The sequence below is a fragment of the Anomaloglossus baeobatrachus genome, chromosome 2 (assembly GCF_048569485.1).
Source record: "Anomaloglossus baeobatrachus isolate aAnoBae1 chromosome 2, aAnoBae1.hap1, whole genome shotgun sequence".
NCBI classification, from domain to species: Eukaryota; Metazoa; Chordata; class Amphibia; order Anura; family Aromobatidae; genus Anomaloglossus; species Anomaloglossus baeobatrachus.
The window spans coordinates 648,564,988-648,590,204 of NC_134354.1; the positions used below are offsets into that span (position 1 = coordinate 648,564,988).

The window sequence follows — 25,217 nt, forward strand, 5'->3', positions numbered from 1 at the left end:
GGAGCAGAGGGCACCTGTGCAAAAATTGTGTATGGGGCCCCCATTGAAAAAAGGAGAACAATATTGAACACCGGAGAAATTAGTGGTAGGTGAGTATATTATGACACATCACATATACACATTTAATGAATACAAAATTCAATGGGAGGCTTCTTTAACAATGGTAAACTTGTTGCCAGAAAACAGATCTACCTCTCCACACTGTCCACCCACACTCCCACTTCAACATATAGCTCCCCTACTGCTCCATACTATCCCCCCTATGCTTCCACTTCTCCATAGAATCCTCACCCTATGCTCCCACTTATCCATACTGTCCCCAAAAGTTCTTACCTTTCCATACTATTGCCCCCTTTTACATACTGTTCGTTCACTTCTAAATACTGTGCCCCCATTTTCCATATGGTCCTCTCGCTCCATGCTGCTCTCTCTCACACTGTTCCATAAAGCGCACTCACAGTCTTTGCCTCTGCGGCACAGCGTGATGCGGTAACCAGTCATGACCGTTAACACCGTCACTGCTATGCCTCACGCTCTGATGGCAATTCCAGGCACCAAGCAGTCACGTTTAATTGCCGCCGGCCTATCAGAGGTTGCTCTGTTATGCATGCGACCTTTGATAGGTTGACGGCCAGTAAACATCTCTGCTATGCGCTGCATGCTGACATCACAGCGCAGCGCATAGCAGTGACATTTAATATTGCCTAGTCCCATTCTAACAACCGCAGTTGCCGGTGGCGGGCCCCCTCTATATCCAGGACTCGGGGACACTGGCGGATCTCCCACTGTCCCACCAGGCCAGTCAGACTGGTTGCGAGGGCCCCCCTCCTTTCTGGTCCCAGATGCAGTTGCACCGGCTGCACCGGCTAAATGTTCGTCACAGGCGGGAGGCAAATGTAAGGCGACTTAGCATAGTCCGTATACTATACAGACTTGTACCAGTTTACAACATGGTGATGTGGGTACTATTATGGAGAGCATGGGTTAAAATTACAGAAAATAGCTTGGCTTGCAGTCTTTGAGTGGGCTGCCAGAGAAATAGCACATTGTGTTGGGAATTATTCCTCAATAGGAACAGTAAAGCTTGAGGGAAGCTGAGTGTTTTCCTAAGAGGGGCAGCCTTAATGATAAAACACTTTGTACTTTTCCTCTAGACCTATAAAAAGACCTGGACAGCTTCATTTTTGCCTTATTTAGAAAAAAAGCTTTTCCTTTCATTTAATCACAGGGACAATGGATTATTTATGACAGAGAGGCGTAGTGGCACTGTGATTCCCAGTGTAGCCGAGGGATAATGTGGGTTAATAAGCAGCTGTAAATGAATAATCAGAATTGTAAGGAGTCTCACGACGTACAGCGTGTAAAAGGTGTCATATATACCTTTATTACAGGATGACTGCAGAATTGCTGACGTATCTAGTACTAAACTAAATAAAAGCAGGATGATATTCATGTCTCTTTCTATATGCCTATGTACACATGAAACAAAGGAACAGAATACCTGAAAAAGTACCACTGAGCACTTGATTTCTTATCCCACAGTGCCCTCCATAAGGAACTGAGCATAAATAAAACACGTTACTTCTAGTGATGTGCGAACTCACAGATATCTGTGATTGGCGGGATTAACCGGACTTAAAAAAAAACAACACGGTTCCGGCCTGGAATTGATCCCATATATCTGGTCAGATGCCGGTCTCCATATAAGTCTATGGGGACCTGAATCAGTTGCTTAAAAATGGTGGTAGAAGGGATGGGGGATTACAGCAAGCGTGCAATATTTACATCTCTGGCGTAGCTGTAACTGCTTTCAGGCCCCTCACTCTTCTGACGTGGCCACTCATTTAGCTTTATGCATATTCATTGCTTCCCTCGTCCACAAACAGTCTTGGTGCCTGTGATTGGTTGTAGTTAGTTGGTTGTAGTTAGACGTGCCCCGAGTCTGTGTGGCAGCGAGTCTGACTGCTTGCGATCACAGACCCTGTCTGCGTGTCACTATTGTAGTATAAAAATAAAATGGCCTAGGGTCCTCCAATATTCTGATACTCAGCACAGATGAAGCATATGGCTATAGGCTGCAGCCACCAGCCATGCGCTGATCTTGGCTTTCTATCAAAATAATTGAAACCGCATGCAGCTTTGGTTTAGCTATTATTATTTAAACAATTTAAAAAAACAGCATGCGGTCCCCCCCCATCTTAATACCCAGCCATGATAAAGCCTGACAGCTGGGTGCTGGTATTCTCAGGTTGGGGAGACACATGGTTATTGGACCGCCCAGGCAAAAAATAGCAGCCTGCAATTGCCCAGGATTGTCACATCTATTAGATATGACATTCCCGGCAGTTTACCTGGCTCTTCTGATTTCCCTCGTGCGGTAGCAAGCGGAGTAATAAGGGGGTAATAACAGAACACAGCTGCCACAAATCCCATTACTAATCTGTAAGTGAAAAGAAATAGACACAAACACCGAAAAAATCCTTTATTTGAGATAAAATACAAAAAAACCACCCTCTTGAACCACGTTGGTAAGTATAGTGCGCTGGCTTTATTTTTATTTCCCAAGTTGCACCTGGATACTTTTGAAACCACGCGGATCCAGACTTTTACTGTGTGGGTCTGCCCATCACTAGTTACTCCTATTAGGGTGCAAGCAGATTTCAGGTTGTCTCCAAATACAGAGTACCTACTGCTTTTTTCAAAGTCGTTTCCATGCTTGATAGGGCACCAGGCCTCAAGCAAACTGACAAATGACCTACGAGTAATGCTGCACCTATAGCCTGCAATGGGCCCACGTTGTATCATTCCATTCTGTATCTTGAATATAATATAGGATTCTATTCTGGATTACGGAAACGCTGTAGAACATCAAAGTAAGTGTAAATTGGACTGTAAGTGTCTTTAGGACCTGAATTGAGAACAGGATGAGAAAGTTTTGCAAATACATGTCAACTCTAGGCTTCAAGTACACGGCTCCACTTTAAAGTGATGGGAATCACTTGTATCCAAGCATGCCGTGGATGTCAAGCGGAAGAATACACAGTTCTTTTGGTGGTCTGATCTATCTTTACCCCCTGACCACTTTTGTAATTATCTTTATTATACAATTCCATACACTTCTCCCCTATCTATCTAATTTCTAAAGGTATTTATTAGTGCAGTTCTTGTGACTTTTTTTGGAGAGGAGTCACAAATGAGACGTCACAGGAGGCTGGAGCTGCAGAAACTGCCCAAAGTGTCTACTGCCTCTCCTGGACCAGGACGCCACCAGAGGCAGCGCTATAGATACTTACTACTTTTTTGCATCGCCGCCCCTGAGGATGGAGCACCGGTAAGTTACTCATCTCTCTACATAAGGGGGCAGTGCTAGAAGTAGTGAGTGACACCAGCACCGCCTCCTGATGACGCTTCATTTGAGGGCAGTGCTAAAGGCAGAGACAGCAGCGCTGATGACACTTTGTTCAAGGGTGGTGCTAGAAGCTTTGGGCACCACTGGTCTCACTCACTGCATCTAGCACCACAACCAGCCGACATGTTTCACACAAGAAATGGAAGTGGCAGCAAAGAGATGAGAAATATACTGGCGCTCCAATAACTCCAGCCACATTGTCCATCACCCATCTTCTAGGATCCAGGACATCCTCAAGCGGCAGCGATGCAAGAAACTAGTAAGTATCTGTAGCGCTGCCCCCGTTGACATCATGTTCCAGGAGGGGTAATGGACACTGTGGCGAGTGACTGCTACTCGAGCCCCCTGTGACATCACGTTTTAGACTCCTCACAAACGAAACGTCACAGAAACTGCAGTAAAAAATACCTTTAGGGATTAGATAGATAAGGGAGAAGTGTAGGGAACTGTATAATAAAGATAATTACAAAAATGATTAGGGGCTAAAGATAGATAGATGGAAAATACATTTTAGGTGTCGGACCACCCCTTTAACAAAATCCTGGTGAAATTGTGTCAATTCTTGCGGTGACAGCATTTTCTTTTCCATAGTAAAACAATGCCAACAACCTATTTAGCCTGGGGCTGTAGTGACACTTTATGTAGCAAAATATTTCTTTTACAAAAGGTAATTGAAAGGTAATTGAAAAATGAGCAAGCATCTTCAAAGATGATGTATTGTATGGAGAGAAAAAAATAGTTTTGAAAATAAGAAATACCATCACATAGAGGTCAATACAAGCATTTTCTTTCAATCAAGTGAACTGTAAGAGATTTTCTAGTGACTCAATACATAATCTAGCGATTACTTTTGTAGCAGCACAACATAAAGTCTTTGTGTAGCTATAGCAAGATTGCTCGCAACTTACTTTTCCATCTTTTTCAATTTTAACCCCTTTAAGCCTGTTTTCACCTTCCTGACAGAGCCCTATTTTTGACAGTCACTTTATACGGTAACAACTTTGGAGTGCTTCTTCCAATCCCAGTGATTCTGAGACCGTTTATTTTTGACATGTTACTTTATCATGGTGGTGAATTTACATCAATAAAATTTGTGTTTATTCATGAAAATATCAGACATTTAATAAACGTTTAGTAATATTAGCATACTTCAAACTCTTAACTTTTATACCTTTATAACATAAAGTCATACTAAATACAAAATAGTTAATACATTTCCCATATGTCCATTTTACATCACAGACAAGTTTTGAATTGATGTTTAAAGGGCCTAAATGTCATAAAAACCCCCAAAATTATACCATTTAAATAAAATACTGCCCTTCAAAATATTCAACAAGCGCATTTAGGAACGTTATTAAACCTTCAGTTATTTTGCAGGTATGAATGCAAAGTGGAATGAAAAAAATGAAAAATTACATTCTTTCAACTAAAATGTTATTTTAACCTTTGGTGCTCAGGGACATACAGCCAAGGTAGCCACCACTGAACAGCACATAGACATTGAAACATCAAGACTGGGCCAAGGAATACCTGAAGACAGATTTTTCAAAGGATTTCATGGACTAATGGGATAAGAGTGACTCTTGAGGGGTCAGATGAGGCAGTGGCTGGATCAGGAACAGGCACAGAACTTCTCTTAGGCTAAGGCCACACGGGGATTACTATGTGTCCTTGCATGACACTCGGCTCCCATTCGCAGCACAGTGGGAGCCGAGTGTCATGCAAGAGTCATGTGACTGTGGTTCAATTGTGCGATCAGACCACAGCTGCAGAGGGGGGGAGGCACTGTGGAGGTGAGGGCCGGTGCTGTAGAGGGGAGGGCTGGCGCTGCAGAGGAGGGGGAGGGATTTATCTCCCTCACTCCTCAGTAGCCGGCAATTGCGGTTCTCGCACTGCTCTACGTTACACCGGTGTAATGCGAGAGCAGTGCAATGTTTCTCTCGCCCCATAGACTTGGATGGGTATGTCGCGGGCGGAGGAGGGGACGCTGCGCTCACCCACTGCTCGGGTCCGGCTGCTGCTGCTGCTCGGTGGTGGCTCGAACGGTGGGCCGGATCCCGGGGACTCGAGCGGCGTTCCTCACCCGTGAGTGAAAGAGGGGTTGGTATGTGGTTTGGGGGATATTGTCCGTGACGCCACCCACGGTTGTGGTGAAGTTGTGACGCCACCGCTGCTCTGGACGGGGATCCCGGGAGCGATGACAGGGAGTAGCTTGGATGTTGGTTCTCCCCTCCGTGGGTAGGGGGGTTGGTTGTCCCGGGGCCCCGGTGAGGGTTTTAGGGATGGCAGGCGGGTTACGGGGCCTGGTGAGGTGCAGGGTCGCGGGGGCAGCGCTGTGCCGCACGGCACGGTGGTACTCACTCAGCCAGTAATTCACACAGAGTCTCTGGTCAAACAAATGGCTGGATGGACGGGTCCCACAGGCAGCTGTTCTCCTCCCGGCAGGTTGATGGTGACTGCCTTTCCCTGCACCTGTGTTGTGTTTACGGTTCCAATGGCTTCCCACCGGTAACCCGCTCTCCAGCTTGGATGGATGCTGAGGGAGCCCCTTTTTTTGCCCGCAGGCTCTGGCCCTGGGAACTGTAGCCTTGGCAGTGAATGTGTTTCCCTCTACGGTGTGAGCTGTTGCCTTCAATCGAGTCTTGACTGCTGGGAAACCCCGGAGGTTCCCTTCGCTATTGGATTTGACCGGTTTTACGGAGACTCCTAGCCTGGTCAGGGTCCGTAGGCCCTGCCTAATGGTGCTGGCTTCTCTTCACTCCCCGATCCGGTACCGGCGGGCCACCGCCCGTCCCCGGTCCGTACGGTTCACTCCAATCAGCCTCTCCTGCAGACGGTCACCACCGTCTGCCAACCTTGCTGTGTACCCGGGCCACACACCCGGACACGGTCAGTCTCCTCTACTACCACTTCCCTCTCCAAAACTGTTCTGAAACTCTTCCCGCCTCCAGGACTGTGAACTCCTCGGTGGGCGGGACCAACCGCCTGGCCCACCCCCTGGTGTGGACATCAGCCCCTGGAGGAAGGCAACAAGGATTTGTGTTTGACTTAGGTGTGCCTAGCCGGGGTGTAGGGTGTGTTGGTGTAGTACCTGTGACGACCTGGCTTGTCCAGGGTGCCACATTCCCCCTTAGTAAAATGCAGACCATCCGCGGGCTGCTCGTCCATCACCGGTTTTATTTTCACAAATGAAAAAAAGAGTAAAAATGGTAAAAGCACATATAAAAACATCATAAACATTTTCAACGGTACGGCTTCCGCTCTTCTCCCACCCAAACAACCTGGCCCTGATGCTGCCCTTAAGAAGCGGGCAGCACCCCTTGACCCCAGCACCAAGTTGCCCGAGCGGGTTCTGTCTCTTTCAGGGGACCCGTGTCCATGGGGACCCCTGAACCCCCCGGAGGATTGCCACCGGTTACGGTAGTGGCGGGCCTGGGCCATCCCTTTCCTCCAGGCCCATCCTCCCAAATCAGCCTCTCTGGCAGCGGCAACGGTTTCAAGCCAACAAACATTTTTATTTACACTCCACTAAGTTTGTGGTTGCCCTGCAAGTTCTCGGGCTTGTCCGTAAGCAGTTCCTTACGCAACGGTTGCAGACAGTCACTACGGGGACAACAGCTGCCGGCAACGGCCGGTTTAATCACGGTGTCAATCAGGTCACTTCTTCGGTTGACATTAAGGAATAACGTTTGGAACTCCATTCTATGTCTGAAATGGGTGCAAAAAACCTAAAAAACATCACTATGGGGAGATAAGGTATGCACACCAGTGACTATGGAAGGGGAATACATGAAATAGCAGAAACTGCTGTGTGAATACTGACATGAAAAATTCAATAGCTATATGTATAGAATGAAATGTGAAAAATGGAACCTGCATTACTGCCATGAATATATGAATAAAGAGAAATTTAGCTACTGAATTGATCAATGCAATAGAGCCCCAACACTACGCCAAAGCATTTCTCCACGCTGGGGTCCCCAGCCCGTGCGTGTCCTCTCATGCAGCCAAAAAAACCCACCGTGTATGGGAAGCCGAGACCCAGGCTATATATACGATGTGGATTGGCAATAGGTACTCACTCAGCCAGTAATTCACACAGAGTCTCTGGTCAAACAAACGGCTGGATGGACGTGTCCCACAGGCTGCTGCGGTTGTTCTCCTCCCGGTAGGTTGATGGTGACTGCCTTTCCCTGCACCTGTGTTGTGTTTACAGTTCCAATGGCTTCCCACCGGTAACCCGCTCCCCAGCTTGGATGGATGCTGAGGGAGCACCTTTTTTTGCCCGCAGGCTCTGGCCCTGGGAACTGTAGCCTTGGCGGTGACTGTGTTTCCCTCTACGGTGTGAGCTGTTGCCTTCAATCGTGTCTTGACTGCTGGGAAACCCCAGAGGTTCCCTTCGCTAATGGATTTGACCGGTTTTACGGCGACTCCTAACCTGGTCGGGGTCCGTAGGCCCTGCCGAATGGTGCTGGCTTCTCTTCACTCCCCGATCCGGTACCGGCGGGCCACCACCCGTCCCCGGTCCGTACGGTTCACTCCAATCAGCCTCTCCTGCAGACGGTCACCACCGTCTGCCAACCTTGCTGTGTGCCCGGGCCACACACCCGGACACGGTCAGTCTCCTCTACTACCACTTCCCTCTCTAAAACTGTTCTGCAACTCTTCCCGCCTCCAGGACTGTGAACTCCTTGGTGGGCGGGACCAACCGCCTGGCCCACCCCCTGGTGTGGACATCAGCCCCTGGAGGAAGGCAACAAGGATTTGTGTTTGACTTAGGTGTGCCTAGCCGGGGTGTAGGGTGTGTTGGTGTAGTACCTGTGATGACCTAGCTTGTCCAGGGCGCCACAGGTACGAGTGGAACAGGATTGCATTTGACTTGCAGCATGCTTTGACCGTTTTCTCGATCCAATTATGGCTGAGAAAATAATCGCTCATGGGAGCGGACCCATAGAGTAATATTGGTCCGAGTTTAAATGCGATTTTTTTCGCACTCCACTCGTACTGTTTTTCTCGCCGTGTGTCCTAGGCCTTAAAGTCACACCCCAGCAAGTTGGAGGTGGGTGTAATGCTATGGGCTGGTGCTAATAAAGATGAGCTAGTTGGACCCTTTCTGCTTAAAGATTGATAGAAAAATCAATTCTCAAACCTACTGTCAGTTTTAGAAGATACTTTCTTCAATCATTGATGCAGAAAAAGGTCTGCAAGAAAACCATGAATTTTATTCATGACCATGCTCCATCGCATGTATCGAAGTCTTCACTGCTTAACAGTAAGTAAAGGCCTTAAAGATGAAAGAATAATTATATGGCCCCTTCTTCATCTTACCTAAACTGTATTGAGAACTTGGGGTCCTTCCTAAACAGGAGATTTTTGGTGAAGGAAAACAGATCTCTGAAGAGTGTCTGGGAGGCTGTGATTGGTCCGGCCCAAGAAGTTGATTATCAACTGATTAACTTATAGACATAGATATTCTCTTAAGCAAGACAAAACCTCAACTAACTTTCTTAAATATTCAGGTTTAAAGTTTATTAATCTTTTCGATTAACTGACAGCACTGTAGTTGTTCAATAATAAAATTAATCAAATGTACAAAAATGCCTAAGGCTATGTGCCCACGTGTGTGCGCTCTGCACAGCAGCGTAACGTCACTGCATGTGCGCTTCAGAGCGCAGCTGAAAAGCTCCATTCTGAAGCTTCGGTGACTGCCGATTTCATGCGCTCTGGATGCAGCATTTGCCATAGACAGAGCGGGGGATGCATGCAAAGCGCACGAAAGAAGTGGCATGTCACTTCTTAGAACTCAGCTATCCGGCAGCAGCCGAAGCGCTGCGTTCTAATATGCCACGTGGGCATGGATTAGGCACAATCTTCATAGATTGTGCTGGGGATGCAGGACGCATGCAGTTATGCTGCGGTGCAGATCGCAGCGTAACTGCATGAAAATACGCTACGTGGGCACATAGCCTAAGGCCCAGTGCCGACGCTGTGTAGTTTTGACGCGTATTTTCAGAAATTTGCATGTCCATTGTGAGGCCAGCAAAATCTATGAGAATTCAGAAGTGCTGTACCAGCATTGCTTATTTTTCCTTTGCGTATTTGGTGCAGATTTGTTGCAGAAAAAAAGAAGGTTGCACCAAATACGCAAGGGAAAAATACTCAACGTGGGCACAGCACTACTGAATTGTTAAAGACTGTGCTGGCTTCACTATGGACATGCAGATTTCTAAAAATCTGCGTCAAAATCCGCGTCAAAACTACACAGCGTGGGCAGTGGGCCTAATAATTTAACACACAGTGTATACCGTGGTACCAGAGAGTTCCTCTAAGGGTAGAATGAGCATTTTTAGCCCACTGATTTACCTTTGGACTCTGTGAAAATGAAAAAGCACCAATCGTTGCCATTTCAGCTGTAATTTACACTTGACACACGCTGATTATTTTTCCGGCTCTATATGCGAGCCAGCAAAATCATTACGTTGTAAAATTCATGATGAGTGGCTGCATTTATTATATGACAAATCTTGCTCCAGTCCCCAACTAGAGTAAAGGCCACTTTACACGCAGAGATAAATCTTTGGCAGATCTGTGGTTGCAGTGAAATCATGGACATATTGTTCCATTTGTACACAGCCACAAACCTGGCACTGATTGTCCACAATTTCACTGCAACCACAGATCAGATTTATCTCTGTGTGTAAAGTGGCGTTAAGACATGTGTTGAGGCGCACACGGAAGCAAACCCCACTTGTCAGACGCGTCAGATTCATGAAGTGGCATATACCTCATAATGAATCAGAGGCATTTGACCTTATCAAGACCGGGGTGAACAATGAATCGTGCGGTGCACAGTGTTTCAACCACATAGATGTGCTGTAGTCAAAGGATTGTGGGTCAGATCTAATTGAGGTGTTAAAGGGAAAAACAAATCAAGTATAAGGCCATAGGTTTGTGCTGATCTATAGGCTTAGATGGTTTCCTGCTACAAAATTAGCTAAAGAAATGATGATCTTTGCTGTGAAGTGTTAATTAAACATGAACACAGCTGTTTGGTTTTTTTTTGGTAATATGGGCAAGCATCAGCAGGTTACGTCTTGCAAGCAGGTGAGTCACCTCTTTCCCATATGTATGGTATCACAAATGTAAGCATTTTGGTGAGAGAACCACTCTAGCAACTCTTTCCACTGTAATCAGCTCCTAATTTATTATAAATTTAATCACTGGTAAAGGAATGCTAATACACTGGGCATTGCTGTCTATCCAGGAGCATTAATATGGCTGTAAGTATTCTGCGGTGTGTACAATATTTGGTAACATTCCTTGGGACACAATAAGGTCTTGATAGTTTCACTGATATGAATTATGTGCAGACAGTAAGATAATGTAGAGTGGATACTGAACTATGTACAGGTGCATCTCAATAAATTAGAATATCATCAAAAAATAATTTATTTCAGTAATTCAATACTAAAAGAGAATCGCATATATTATATAGAGTCATTACGAGTGCTCTATTTCAAGTGTTTATTTCTGTTAATGTTGATGATTATGGCTTACAGCCAATGAAAACCCAAAAATCATTATCTCAGAAAATTAGAATAATTACCACGAAACACCTGCAAAGGCTTCAAAGCGTTTAAAATGGCCCCTTAAGCGGGGTTTACACGCTACGATATCATTAATGAATTATCGTCGGGGTCACGGTGTTTGTGACGCACATCTGGCGTCATTAACGGTATCGCAGTGTGTGACACTTAGGAGCGACCTCAAACGATCGCAACAGCGGTCAAAATCGTTTGCCGCGGAGAGGTCGTCCTGAAACAAAAAATCGTTCTCTGGTTATTAGCGATGTTGTTCGGCGTTCCTGCGGCACCACACATCGCTGTGTGTGACACTGCAGGAGCGACGAACATCTCCTTACCTGCCTCCACCAATGCAATGCGGAAGGAAGGAGGCGGGCGGGATGTTACATCCTGCTCATCTCCGCCCCTCCGCTTCTATTGGACGCTTGCCGTGTGACGTCGCTGTGACGCCGCACGATCCGCCCCTTTAGAAAGGAGGCAGTTCGCTGGCCAGAGCGACGTTGCAGGGCAGGTAAGTGCGTGTGACGGGGTTAAGCGAGGTTGTGCGGCCCGGGCAGCGATTTGCCCATGTCGCACAACCGACGGGACCAGGTACGATCGCTTGCGATCTCGCTAGCGAGATTGCAGCGTGTCAAGCCCACTTTAGTCTGGTTCAGTAGGCTACACAATCATGGGGAAGACTGCTGACTTGACAGATGTCCAGAAGGTAGTCACTGTCACACTCCACAAGGAGGGTAAGCCACAAAAGGTCATTGCTAAAGAAGCTGGCTGTTCACAGAGTGCTGTATCCAAGCATATTAATGAAAAGTTGAGTGGAAGGAAAAAGTGTGGCAGAAAAAGGTGCAAAAGCAACCGGGATAACCGCAGCCTTGATAGGCTTGTTAAGAAAAGGCCATTCAAAAATTTAAGGGAAATTCACAAGGAGTAGACTGCTGCTGGAGTCAGTGCTTCAAAAGACTCCACACACAGATGTATCCATGTTAAGGGCTACAACTATCACATTCCTTATGTCAAGCCACTCATGACCAATAGACAACACCAGCAGCGTCTTACATGGGCCAAGGAGAAAAAGAACTGGACTGTTGCTCAGTGGTCCAAAGTGGGCTTCCATAACACCTCAGCAGTGCAACAGGCTGATGCTACACCGCATTGATGCAGTAATTCATGCAAAAGGATCCCCGAGCAAGTATTGAGTGCATTTACTGTACAGACTTTTCAGTAGGCGCCAACATTTGTGAGTTAGAAATAATTTTTTCAGTTGGTCTTATATAATATTCTAATTTTCATTGGTGGTAAGCCATAACATCAACATTAACAGAAATAAACACTTGAAATAGATCACTCTGTGTGTAATGACCATATAATATATGCATTTCCCTTTTTATATTGCATTACTGAAATATATTAACTTTTTGATGATATTCTAATTTATTGAGATGCACCTGTACATAGTTCAGTATCCACTCTACACCAGTAGTATTGACCATGTCATCCTTTTATGCATATTTTCCAACTCCAAGCTGCGTAAAGTTGAATGCTTATTGGATGAAGCAGTTGAGGTGATGTGTGTTTGTGTAATGAGAAGGGTGAAGTCCAAGAATATCAACACTCTTTAACAAGGTGTGCAGAATTATTAGGCAGCTTGTCTTCCTCAGGTAAAATGGGCTGCCAAAAAAGAGATTTAACGGCTACTAAGGCGGGCTTTGCACGCTGCGACATCGCAGGTGCGATGTCGGTGGGGTCAAATTGAAAGTGACGCACATCCGGCATCGCATGCGACATCGCAGTGTGTAAAGCCTAGATGATACGATTAACGAGCGCAAAAGCGTCGTAATCGTATCATCGGTACAGCGTCGGCGTAATCCATAATTACGCTGACGCGACGGTCCGATGTTGTTCCTCGCTCCTGCGGCAGCACACATCGCTGTGTGTGAAGTCGCAGGAGCGAGGAACATCTCCTACCGGCGTCACCACGGCTTCCGTAGGTTATGCGGAAGGAAGGAGGTGGGCGGGATGTTTACATCCTGCTCATCTCCGCCCCTCCGCTCCTATTGGCCGCCTGCCGTGTGACGTCGCAGTGACGCCGCACGACCCGCCCCCTTAATAGGGAGGCGGGTCGCCGGCCAGAGCGACGGTCGCAGGGCAGGTGAGTGCATGTGAAGCCGGCGTAGCGATAATTTTCGCTACGCCAGCTTTCACAAGATATTGTACCTGCGACGGGGGCGGGGACTATCGCGTGCGACATCGCAGCATCGGCTTGCGATGTCGCAGCGTGCAAAGCCCGCCTAAGAGTCAAAATTTGTTAAGTCTTACAGAGGGATGCAGAACTCTTTCATATTGATAAGATCCCAGAACCATTAAACGTTTTGTTGCAAATAGTCATCAGGGATGTAAATTAACATGTGGAGATAAAAAGACGCATATTAACTGCTAAAGGTCTCAGGAAAATCAAATGCGAAGGGTCCAGGAAGCCATTATCCTTCAGTGCTGTCATAATCCAGAGCTGCAACCTCTCTGGAGGCCCAGTGTTCTGTGCTCAGAGACATAGCCGAGGTAAGGGAGGCTAAAACCGATCCCCACAGAGCAAGACACATTAGGTGAAACATCAAGACTGGTGCAAGAAATATTTTTCAAAGATTTTATGGACTGATGTGATGAGAGTGAGTGATGGAAGAGATGGACCAGCCCATGGCTGAATCAGTAACAGGCACAGACCTCCATTTCATCTCAGACACCACCAAGGTGGAAGTGGGATACTGCTATGGGCTGGTTTTATTATAGAGCATCCCGGCTTCAGTGAGCAAGACCGGACGTAATGTGGACACCGGATTATGCCCAGTGCGAATCCATCCACTTTCGGCCGCCATCAAGAGTGAAGTATGTGTGCGTCGCTGCACATTCATTAGTATGTTAGTACGCCCACAGGGGCGTGCTAGCATGTTATCTGGGCCCGCCAGCCAAGGGAAGTAATGCCCTTGCGACTTGTCGCTGGCCTCATTAGCATATAATAAATGAGTTTTAGAAATACTTTTCCTAAGATCTGTTTATCTATGCTAGTGTATACAGGGACAGTTAGGCAACAATCACTAATATGCACCCAGAACTGCTTGTGGTTCTGGGTGCATATTGCACCTGACAGGTTCCCTTTAAAAATTAGCTAGTTGGATCTTTTTGGGTTAAAGATGGACTCAAAATCAACTTCCAATCCTAAAGCCAGTTTTTAGAAGCCATTTTCTTCAAGCAGGGCTACAGGAAAAATGCTACTTCTTTCAAGAAAATCATGAATGTTATGCAGGATAATACTTCATCACATGCATTGAAGTCACAAATGCTAGACAGCCAGTAAAGACCTAAAGAATAATGACATGGCCTCTTTCTCACCTGACCTAAACCCTTTTGAGAACATGGGAGATTTACAGTGAAGGAAACCAGTCCATGTCTCTCAGCAGAATCTGGAAGCTGTGGTTGGTGCTGCCCAAAAAGTTGATAATCAACAGATTAAGGGCGGCGTCACACGCTACGATATATCGGGCGATATGTCGTCGGGGTCACAGATTCCGTGATGCACATCCGGCATCGTTAGAGATATCGTAGCATGTGACAGCTACGAACGACTGTGAACAAGCAAAAATACTCACCTTATCGTTGCTCGTTGACACGTCGTTCATTTTCATAAAGTCGTTCCTCCTTCTGCGCGCAGATTGTTCGTCGTTACTGAGGCAGCACACAACGCTCCGTGTGACACCCCGGGAACGACGAACACAGCTTACCTGCATCCCGCCGGCAATACGGAAGGAAGGAGGTGGGCGGGATGTTACGTCCCGCTCATCTCCGCCCCTCCGCTTCTATTGGGCGGCCGCTGTGTGATGTCGCTGTGACAATGAACGTCCCTCCCCCTTCAGGAAGAGGATGTTCGCTGCCCACAGCGAGGTCGTTCAGGAGGCAAGTACGTGTGACGGGGGTAAACAACTTTGTGCGCCACGGGAAACAAATTGTCTGTGACGCACAAACAATGGGGGCGGGTGCAATCGCTCATGCGATCGCACGATATATTGTACCGTGTAGCGCCGCCCTAAGAAACTGACAGACTCCTTAAATGGACAACTTATGACTGTTATTGAAAAGAAGAGTGACTATATTGGTCACTGATATTTTTTCTGAAATGTCAGGAATGTTTTTGTACATTCAGACTTGTTTCATTATTCTATAACTTAAACAGATGAAATTATACAACTGAGATAGGAAAATTTACATTTTTCATTTAGTTTCATAATAATTCTACACACTATTATTTCCCCACAAGAAATATTACAAGAATATCCTACAAGAAATATTATTTCCCTAAAAGAAATATTTCTTTTAAGAAAGAAAATGAAAAACATTTCTTTCTTAAATATTCAGGTTTATTAACCCCTTCACCAACCATCCTACTTTCACCTTCCTGACCAGGCCAAATTTTACAATTCTGAACAGCCTCACTTTATGAGTTAATAACTCTAGAACACTTCAACAGACCCCAAGGATTCTGAGATTTTTTTTGTGACACATTTTACTTTATGGTAGTGGTATATGTAAGCTGATATATTTGCGATTGTGAAATTATCAGAAATTAGGAAAAAATTTTGAAAATTTTGCAATTTTCAAATGTTTAAGGAACGGAAGAACTTGCTGTTTTGTCTGTCCTAAAGAGGAGGTTTAATCGCAGTTGCCATTGCTGCTTCAATGAAACGGAGAGACACAGCTATTAGAAAATAAAATTCTTCTGGCAGCTGTGTATGTGGACCCAATTCATGGTATATTGCTGGATGATCAACTGCTTACTAAAGATAAAGAAGCTCTGACAGAGGTAGCAGTTAGAATAAGTTTAATTTTGAAAAGCATTTGGACAACATGGAGCAGTCAAAGCGTTACCACAAGGAATAAGGTTCCACTCCCACAGCAAACAGATTGACCATATTTCAGCAAAATTTTTCACTTGCTCTCAAAGAAGTAGAAGAGTTCAACCGTTCATCAAAACTGACTGCATGAGGCAATTCCTTTATACCTTGAAATTGTTAGAGATGTTGCCCATGTGGTTACCACTTTGCCACCAACCCAAGTTAGTGTAGAGAGGTTCTTCTCTAGCCTTAAAATAATTAGGTCAGATTTGAGGCTTTCTATGAAGGAAGATCTGATGGAGGTAATACTATTTCTCAGAACAAACTCTGCTGTTGTGGTCTGCCAGATCAAGGAACAGGTTCTGCACAGTTTTTAAGGGCTTCCACAGGATCCATTTAAGGTCTGTAGAAAAAAAAAAGGGCCAGTTATAATGTCACGGAGGGACTACTTGGGTTCCACCAGGAATAAAGGAACTCCCGGTGAGCGCAGCAACAAACAGGGTACACGGTTAACACAATGCAACAGTGGGCCCTGGCGCTGGGCAGAGGATAGCGGGGTCACCTCCAACACTCAGCTCTAAATCAGGTATAGTGGAATAAAGAAATGCATGAGTAAATAAGTAAAGAATGCATATTAAATTCATTTACCATGCATAGAAAAAATATATGGACTAAAAAAAATGAACAATATTGCCTGAAGTAAAGTAACAAAAAAGCAAAAACAAGAAAATCAAGGACACAGGTGAAAAAGCAGAAATTATAACATAATAAACAAAAACGTGGGCTGTACGCACTGCACGCTGCCCTCCTGCTCTGCTGCCCTCCCTCCTGTGGGTACTACACTAGCACCTCTGCAGCTTGTGCTGTTTATCATATACTGACATGCTTATTTAGTGCTACAGTGGGGAAAAAAAGTATTTAGTCAGCCACCAATTGTGCAAGTTCTCCCACTTAAAAAGATGAGGTCGGCCTGTAATTGACATCATAGATAGACCACAACTATGAGAGACAAAATGAGAAAACAAATGCAGAAAATCACCTTGTCTGAGTTGGCAAGATTTTTTTTTTGCAAATTATGGTGGAAAATAAGTATTTGGTTAATAACAAAAGTTCATCTCAATATTTTGTATATATCCTTTGTTGGCAATGACAGAGGTCAAACCTTTTCTGTAAGTCTTCACAAGGTTGGCACACACTGTTGGTGGTAGGTTGGCCCATTCCTCCATGTAGATCTCCTCTAGAGTAGTGATGTTTTGGGCCTGTCGCTGGGCAACATGGACTTTCAACTCCCTCCATAGGTTTTCTATGGGGTTGAGATCTGGAGACTAACTAGTCCACTCCAGGACCTTCATATGCTTCTTACGAAGCCACTCCTTCGTTGCCCTGGCGGGCGATGTGCTTGGGAACATTATCATGCTGAAAGACTCAGTCACGTTTCATATTCAATGCCCTTGCTGATGGAAGGAGGTTTGCACTCAAAATCTCACGATAAATTACCCCATTTATTCTTCATGTACATGGATCCGTCGTCCTGATCACTTTGCAAAGAAACAGCCCCAAAGCATGATGTTGCCACCCACATGCATCACAGTAGGTATGGTGTTCTTTGGATGCAACTCAGCATTCTGTCTCCTCCAACCATGATGAGTTGTGTTTCTACCAAACAGTTCTACTTTGGTTCCATCAGACCATATGACAGTCTCCCAATACTCTTCTAGATAATCAAAATGCTCTCTAGCAAACTTCAGACGGGTCCTGGCTTAAGCAGGGGAACACGTCTGGCACTGCAGGATCTGAGTTCCTGGCGGCGTACTTTGTTACTGATGGTAGCCTTTGTTACGGTGGTCCCAGCTCTATGCAGGTCATTCACTGGGTCCCCCCGTGTGGTTCTGGGATTTTTGTTCACAGTTCTTCTGATCATTTTGATTTCATGGGGTGACATCTTGCGTGGAGCCCCAGATCTAGGGAGATTATAAGTGGTCTTGTATGTCTTCCATTTTCTTATTACTGCTCCCACAGTTGATTTCATCACACCAAGCTGCTTGCCTATTGCAGATTCAGTCTTCCCAGCCTGGTGCAGGGCTACAATTTTGTTTCTTGTGTCCTTCGACAACTCTTTGGTCTTCACCATAGTGGAGTTTGGAGTATGACAGTTTGAGGTTGTGGACAGGTGTCTTTTATACTGATAACACATTCAAATAAGTTCCATTACTGCAGGTAATGAGTGGAGGACAGAGGAGCCTCTTAAAGAAGAATATAAAGGCCTGTAAGAGCCAGAAATCTTGCATGTTTTTATGTGACTAAATACTTATTTTCCACCATAATTTGCAAAAAAAATCTTGCCAAATCAGACAAGGTGATTTTCTGGATTCATTTTCTCCCTTTGTCTTGCATAGTTGTAGTCTACCTATGATGTCAATTACAGGTCCCTCTCATCTTTTTAAGTGGGAGAACTTACACAATTGGTGGCTGACTAAATAGTTTTTTCCCCCACTGATAGTGTTCTCTATCCATTTTATTTTGCACTACTGCACTTAAGGCAATTAACCCCTTTTGTCCTGTTTGGACATTATAGCACTCTGTCAGTCTCTAATAAAATACGGTATGTACCTGCCTGCTAGCATTTTTTTTATATCAGCCTTACACATTGCTAGTTTTATGTTTAACATATCTTTATTGTTATTATTATATCAAAACAAGGGTACAAAATGTACAATTTTCCACCAACAGTTACAATTCTTATCGATTAGATTTAGGGCACATTGCTAGTTTTTAATAAATTCTATACTTACCTATTGACATCTTTGGTATCAACCTTTATTTTGACATACTGATTGGTTATACTATAGGGTTTATATAATACCACCTTCCCCTCTTTTTCTCACAGGTTATTTAATTATATATTTTTCTGAATGCTAATTAAATTTATTGTAAATATTGGAAATAATTCAATTAAAGGAAAAATGCAATATGTCAGGAGCTAGTAACTGGTAATACTATTCAAACTGTTTCTATTTAGTGGTACTACAATACGATACAACTTTTTCGACTAGCTATTTTTGAAGGGTTTTTCTATCCCTTATTTATGGATATCTCCTTGGTGACTAATTGCAGGTGTGTGGCTTTGTAACACTATTTTTTGTTTATTATGTGATCATTTCTGGTTTTTCACCTCTGTCCTTAATAAAATTATATTTATATGGACTTTTGATCTCATTTTGTCCTTTTTCCTTTTTTGTTCCTATTCTCAGCTTAGGCTGATCCCTGCACTCCCTAACGTCCCTATACGAGTCCTTCCCCTCGTTGCTGAACACGTGCCTAGGCTCTAACTTCACTTTCACTCTCCCTGGCTAGTGAAAAGGCCACTGGGCGCACTAGTCTCACCACTGCAATAATGCAAGTAGACAGACAGGGGAAAAAAGACACAAAAATGGAAAACACTCCAAGCAACTCCAATGCAGCTAACACCCCAGCTGCAATTGTCACAAAACTTCAGCTAATTAGAGACTGGCTCCTTCCAAAGTGGTCAGCATAAGAATGATGAGATTCTATAACAGGCATCAGATGTTAAGGCACATGACTAGTTATAGCAAAGGTGAGTAGTTACAAAGAGCTGCACCTGAAATTAAGGCTCTAAAGCAGGGGTCTCAAACTCAGCTGGGTGTATGGGCCGCATATAGAAAAAAAAATTGAGAGGGACCGCATTCTTTGCATGGCAAAATGCCATTTTTAATGAATTCTTGCTTGCTTATTATAACAAACCTGCACTTTTTTGTTTAGTTAAGTTTATATACAGTATATATACAAAAATGTGAGGTGTGAACTTAATTCTGTGATATACCGTACATGCCTTTTGTATATTTTCAGTTTTTCTAGCAGGAGGAAGATATAAAATCAGCATAGACAAAAGTTATACAACAAAGTTTCCTGTTTGACAAAACGGTTGGTTACAAAGACGCCTGATCAGATAGAGACATTCTATGAATACATCCTACTCCTTTCGAGCGTTACCCTTTATCACTATCACCCACACAGCATACGTATATAGTCAGCCTTAACACCACAGAACAGACCTAAAAAAAAAAAGTTTGCTTTTCTAGAGAAGAGAACTGGGTTGTATGAGTCATATTCATATCGCACACATCAAAAGGACATAGATGTTAATTTTTTTGATAGAACATCTATTGTCTTTTTAGTCTAGTAGACTATTGCCAGTGGGCTGCCCTTAAAGAGGTTTTTATATGAACAACGTTCATTTTAAAGTTGATTTTAATCAATAGATCTTATAATAATAATAATAATAATAATAATAATAATAATAATAATAATAATAATTTATACAATTGGATGTACTTAAAAATTTTTTTCCTGTGCCGAGATAATCTTATAAACAGTGATGGGTAGACCCGGACTGTAAAAATCTGAATCCACGTGGTTTCAAAACATACCCGAGTGCTGGACCTGGGTCCAGAATTCTCAGGGAACTCTAGGTATTGATCTGGATCCGACACTCAGGTAATAAAAAAAAATAAACATAAAGGAAAGAAAGAAAATAAGAAAGAAGCAAGCGCTTCATACTTACCAAGTCTCCGGCATGGCTGTAACAGCTTCTGGGTTGCTCATTCTTCCAGGGCTGATCATCATTGCTAATCCATATACACTGCTTCCCCTGCCCACCGGCAGTCCTGCTGTCTCTGAATGGTTGCAGTCAGAGGCGCCCCCAGCCTGTGTGACAGCATTTGACTGCAAGCAATCACAGGCGCTTTCTGTAAAAAAAATAATAAAAAAAAATTCTCATAGAGCAGATAAAGCATATGGCTACAGGCTTCAACCCCCAGCCGTGAGCTTATCTTGGCTGTGTATCAAAATAAGAGAAACTGCACAGGTGGAAGACCGCTGGTACCTCCATCTGTGCCTCAACAAACCTGAGTGACGTCATCGCTTATCACGTTGCTCATTCTCTGCCTGAAGTTACAGCAGAAGGTCATGTTCTATGGCCGCTCACTGTGAATTCAAATGTAGCAGCGCTTGAATCGTCGTAGGACCTTATGTGGATTACGTCGGATCTGGGTGTTTTGGGAGTTCATAAAGGAGTGAAAGAAGTTTTTCTTTGTATTTTATTTCAAATAAAGGATTTTTTGGGTGTTTGTGTTTATTTCTTTTCACTTATAGATTAGTAATGGGGGGGGTCCCATAGACACCTCCTATTACTAATATAGGGCTTAATGGCAGCCGTGGGATGTTATTAACCCCTTGTTACCCCAATTGCCACCACACCAGGGCAATCGAGAAGAGCTGGGTAAAGTGGCAGGACTGTCACATCTAATCTGGCAATTCATGGTGGCTGCAGGCTGCTATTTTTAGGCTGGGGGTGCCAATAAGCATGGGTCTCCCCAGCCTGAGAATACAAGCCCCCAGCTGTCGGCTTTATCATAGCTGGGTATTAAAATTGGGGGGGGGGGGGGCACAAACCTTTTTTAAATTATTTATTTAAATAATTAAAAAAAAAGCCTCATGTGGTTTCTCTTGTTTTGATACACAGCTAAGACAAGTGCATGGCTGGGGGCTGTAGCATGTAGCCGTATGCTTTATCTGTGCTGGGTATCCTAATACGGGGAGGACCCTATGCCAATTTTTTCTTATATGTATTTATTTTTACACCACAATATAGAGCCACAGACAGGGTCTGTAATTGCAAGCCGCAAGATACGCTGTCACACAGGCTTGGGGTGCATGTGACTGCAAGTAATGACAGATGCCAGAACTGCCAGTGGGCAGGGGAAGCAGTAAATATGGATGAACAATAATGAGCGGCCCCGGAAGAAGAATAAGCAGCCTGGGAGCAGTGACAGCCTTGCCAGAGACTCGGTAAGGATGAAGCGCTTGCTTCAGTTTCCCTATCTCTTCAACCACCATTTTTACACGCCGGATTCGAACACCATAGACTTATATGGGGACCGGCATTGGCCAGATATCCATGATTAATTCTAGACGGAACCAGATTTTTTTTTTTAATCCAGTTAGATTCGCTGATCCTAGTTATCTGTGAGTCCACCCATCACTACTTATTTATGTGTCCCTGCTATATACTGTATAATGGCTGTTTCTGACCGTGCATGAAACATGGTCTGATCATATCACATCTCTTGAGCAGGGGAGGAAGTAATAAAATATACTAACATTACAGCAAATTATTCTTTTAGGAGGTAAAATATTTTAAAAAAACAGGCAGGGAAATGCTTTATTTCAAAAAAAGAATCAGATGTCAATGAAAGATTCAGGTCTAACTACTGAATGTTAATTATCTTAGGACAAGATCAACATTAGCATTTGATGCAGGAATGGCATTTGTAAAAACCCTACTCACATTACTTTATTGCAGAATTCATATGAGATGTATGCAGCACAGCATAAAGGTCTTGGCACTTTTGCATCTTAAAATTCTATTCATCCTCCAGTGCCTCTAAAATATTTTAAAATTGAAGCAAATATTCATATGCCTATGAGTAAGTACTTGAGGTCCGAAACGCGTCAATGAGGGCCCAAGGCTCGGAAAACATGCATTTTATTATTGGAATTTTAATGGATTAATAAAGATATAATTCAATATGAAGAACGAAATGCTGGATCTAATTACCATATTTGACTTTTTTAATTTTAAAACACAACATTTAATGTTAATGGCATAAAGTTCCATAAGCACACCAGTGGTGGCATTACTAGCTTATCCCAGTCCCATTACTGGTTTCTCTCTTCTCCTCCCCCAGGAACTTTCGCTCTCTTGTCAGGTAAGCACAGTAACCAGGCACTCACCTCTGAGGTCATACTCTTAAGCCATAGGCCACGTGCACTTGCTGAGTATTTGATGAGTTTTTTACTTCAATATTTGTAAGCCAGTCATCTCCATCCTCCAGCTGCCTGCCAGCCTCTAGAGCCTCTAATCCCGTAACCGCATAACCTGGCTGGATTATTGTCATCACCGGTTAGTGTGGTTTTACAACTGCTCTTTAGGACCACGGGCTTCGAAGGCACTCCTCATCAGGTGAGACATAACTGTTTCACCCATGCTCATACACCAACGTAAATTAAATAAAACAAACCAGTATAATAACAGGAAAGTTACCAATCGCAATATTACAGCTGTGACAATAATATATCAATCTGATTTGATTTAAATTGACTTTAATTCTGACTTGTAATTTATTTTTTACTCTAATATATATTATATATTTATTTATTTTTTTTAATAAATCCAGGCTAAAATCTATAATTTGACACTAAACCCCCAACTCAAGAAGTGTCATACTACTGCACTCAGGAGGGGGGAAAACACTGTGGAGGAAACCTCCAGAGAACTATGACTAAAGGATTGCCCTCCCTTGGGCTTAGAAGGTTAATGCCAAAATGCCAAATCAACATAAGATATCTATGTGTACAAAGAAAGGTTAGAGACAAAAGATACAATGATACAAATAGGTTAAGCAGTTAAGTAAGATATGAAAGATACAACTGCACAGTAAAGGTACCGTCACACTAAACAACTTACCAGCGATCCCAACAACGATACAACCTGATAGGGATCGCTGGTAAGTTGCTAGGAGGTTGCTGGTGAGAGGTCACACAGTCAGACGCTCCAGCGATCCCACCAGCAACCTGACCTGGCAGGGATCGCTGGAGCATCGCTACACGGGTTGCTGGTGAGCTGTCACCAGCAACCAGTGACCAGCCCCTAGCCAGCAGCGACGCACTGAAGCGATGCTGTGCTTGGTAACTAAGTGTTGGTTACCCAATATTTACCTTGGTTACCAGCGCACACAGCTACACGTGCAGAGAGCAGGGAGCAGCGCACACTGCTTAGCACTGGCTCCCTGCTCTCCTAGCTACAGTACACATCGGGTTAATTACCCGATGTGTACTCTGCTACACGTGCAAGGAGCAGGAGCCGGCACTGACAGTGAGAGCGGCGGAGGCTGGTAACGAAGGTAAATATCGGGTAACCAAGGACATGGCTTCTACCGTGGTTACCAGTGTCCGCAGAAGCCGGCTCCTGCTGCCTGCACATTTAAGTCCCCTTTACACACTGAGACTTTCTAGCGATCATGCTGCACAGCGGGAAACAAAGGACCAAAGAATGGTCCTGAACGATTTGTAGCGATCAGCAACTTCACAGCAGGGGCCAGGTCGCTGATGTGTTTCACACACTGCAATGTCGCTGGGGAGGTCGCTATTACGTCACAAAACCGGTGACGTTACAGCGATGTCGTTTGCGATGTTGCAGTGTGTAAAGCCACCTTAAGACAAAAGAAAAAGGGGGTGGGCAGGAAATGCTTCTGCCATCTCTTCTGTTAGGAGAGAGAGAAAAAGTGACAGTGCAACAGGAAGTTATATTTTCCAAAACTCCTCCCTCCCAAAAGTAATAAGAAACCATGCACATAAATAGACTCCTGTCTCTAAAGGGGGAAACACCCAGCCTAAAGGCCCCGTCACACACAGAAATAAATCTTTGGTAGATCTGTGGTTGCAGTGAAATCATGGACATATTGTTCCATTTGTACACAGCCACAAACCTGGCACTGATTGTCCACAATTTAACTGCAACCACAGATCTGCCGCAGATTTATTTCTGTGTGTGACAGGGCCTTAAGGCCGGGGCCACACAGGGACTACTGCAATCATCGTATGACACTCGGCTCACGCTGGCAGCACAGCAGGAGCCGAGTGTCATGCAAGTGTCATTGTGACTGAGGTCCGATCGTGCGATCGGACCACAGCTGCGGGGGGAGGGCCGGCACTGAGGAGGGGCGGGCCAGCGCTGAGAAGGGGAGGGCCGGCGCTGAGGAGGAGAGGGATTTATCTTCCTCTCTCCTCCGTTGCTGGCTATTGCCATTCTCACTCTGTACTCGTGTTATACCGATGTAATGTGAGTGCAGTGCGATATTTCTCTCGCCCCGTACACTTGAATGGGTGCGAGAGAAAGAGGATCGCATTACACCCGCAGCATACTGCGATTGTTTTCTCGGTCCAATTAGGGCCGAGAAAATAATCGCTCATAGGTGCTGGCACATAAGGTTAATATTAGTCCGAGTGGAATGCGATGTTTTATCGCATTCCACTAGCTACGATTTTCATGCCGTGTGTCTTAGGCCTAACACAATCAATATAAATATGGATAATAAAAATTCCAGGACTTTGGCCTATCACAATGGCCTCATTTGCATATGTGAATGAAAACAATGACTTTTTTGGTCAAGGAGCAAAGGATTGCATAAATAAAGGTATGGCTGACCTTATCTTTCAGATAGCAATATGACTAAAATAAACAGTTTGGGGAGTTGGATTGTGCGG

The 25,217-nt window shown here is 44.4% G+C and overlaps 1 protein-coding gene across 2 annotated transcripts in view; it reads right to left on the reverse strand.

Moving 5' to 3' along the window:
* Positions 1-25,217, reverse strand: part of DGKA (diacylglycerol kinase alpha) — a 311,491-nt gene that overhangs the window by 193,528 nt on the left and 92,746 nt on the right. The window lies entirely within an intron of this gene.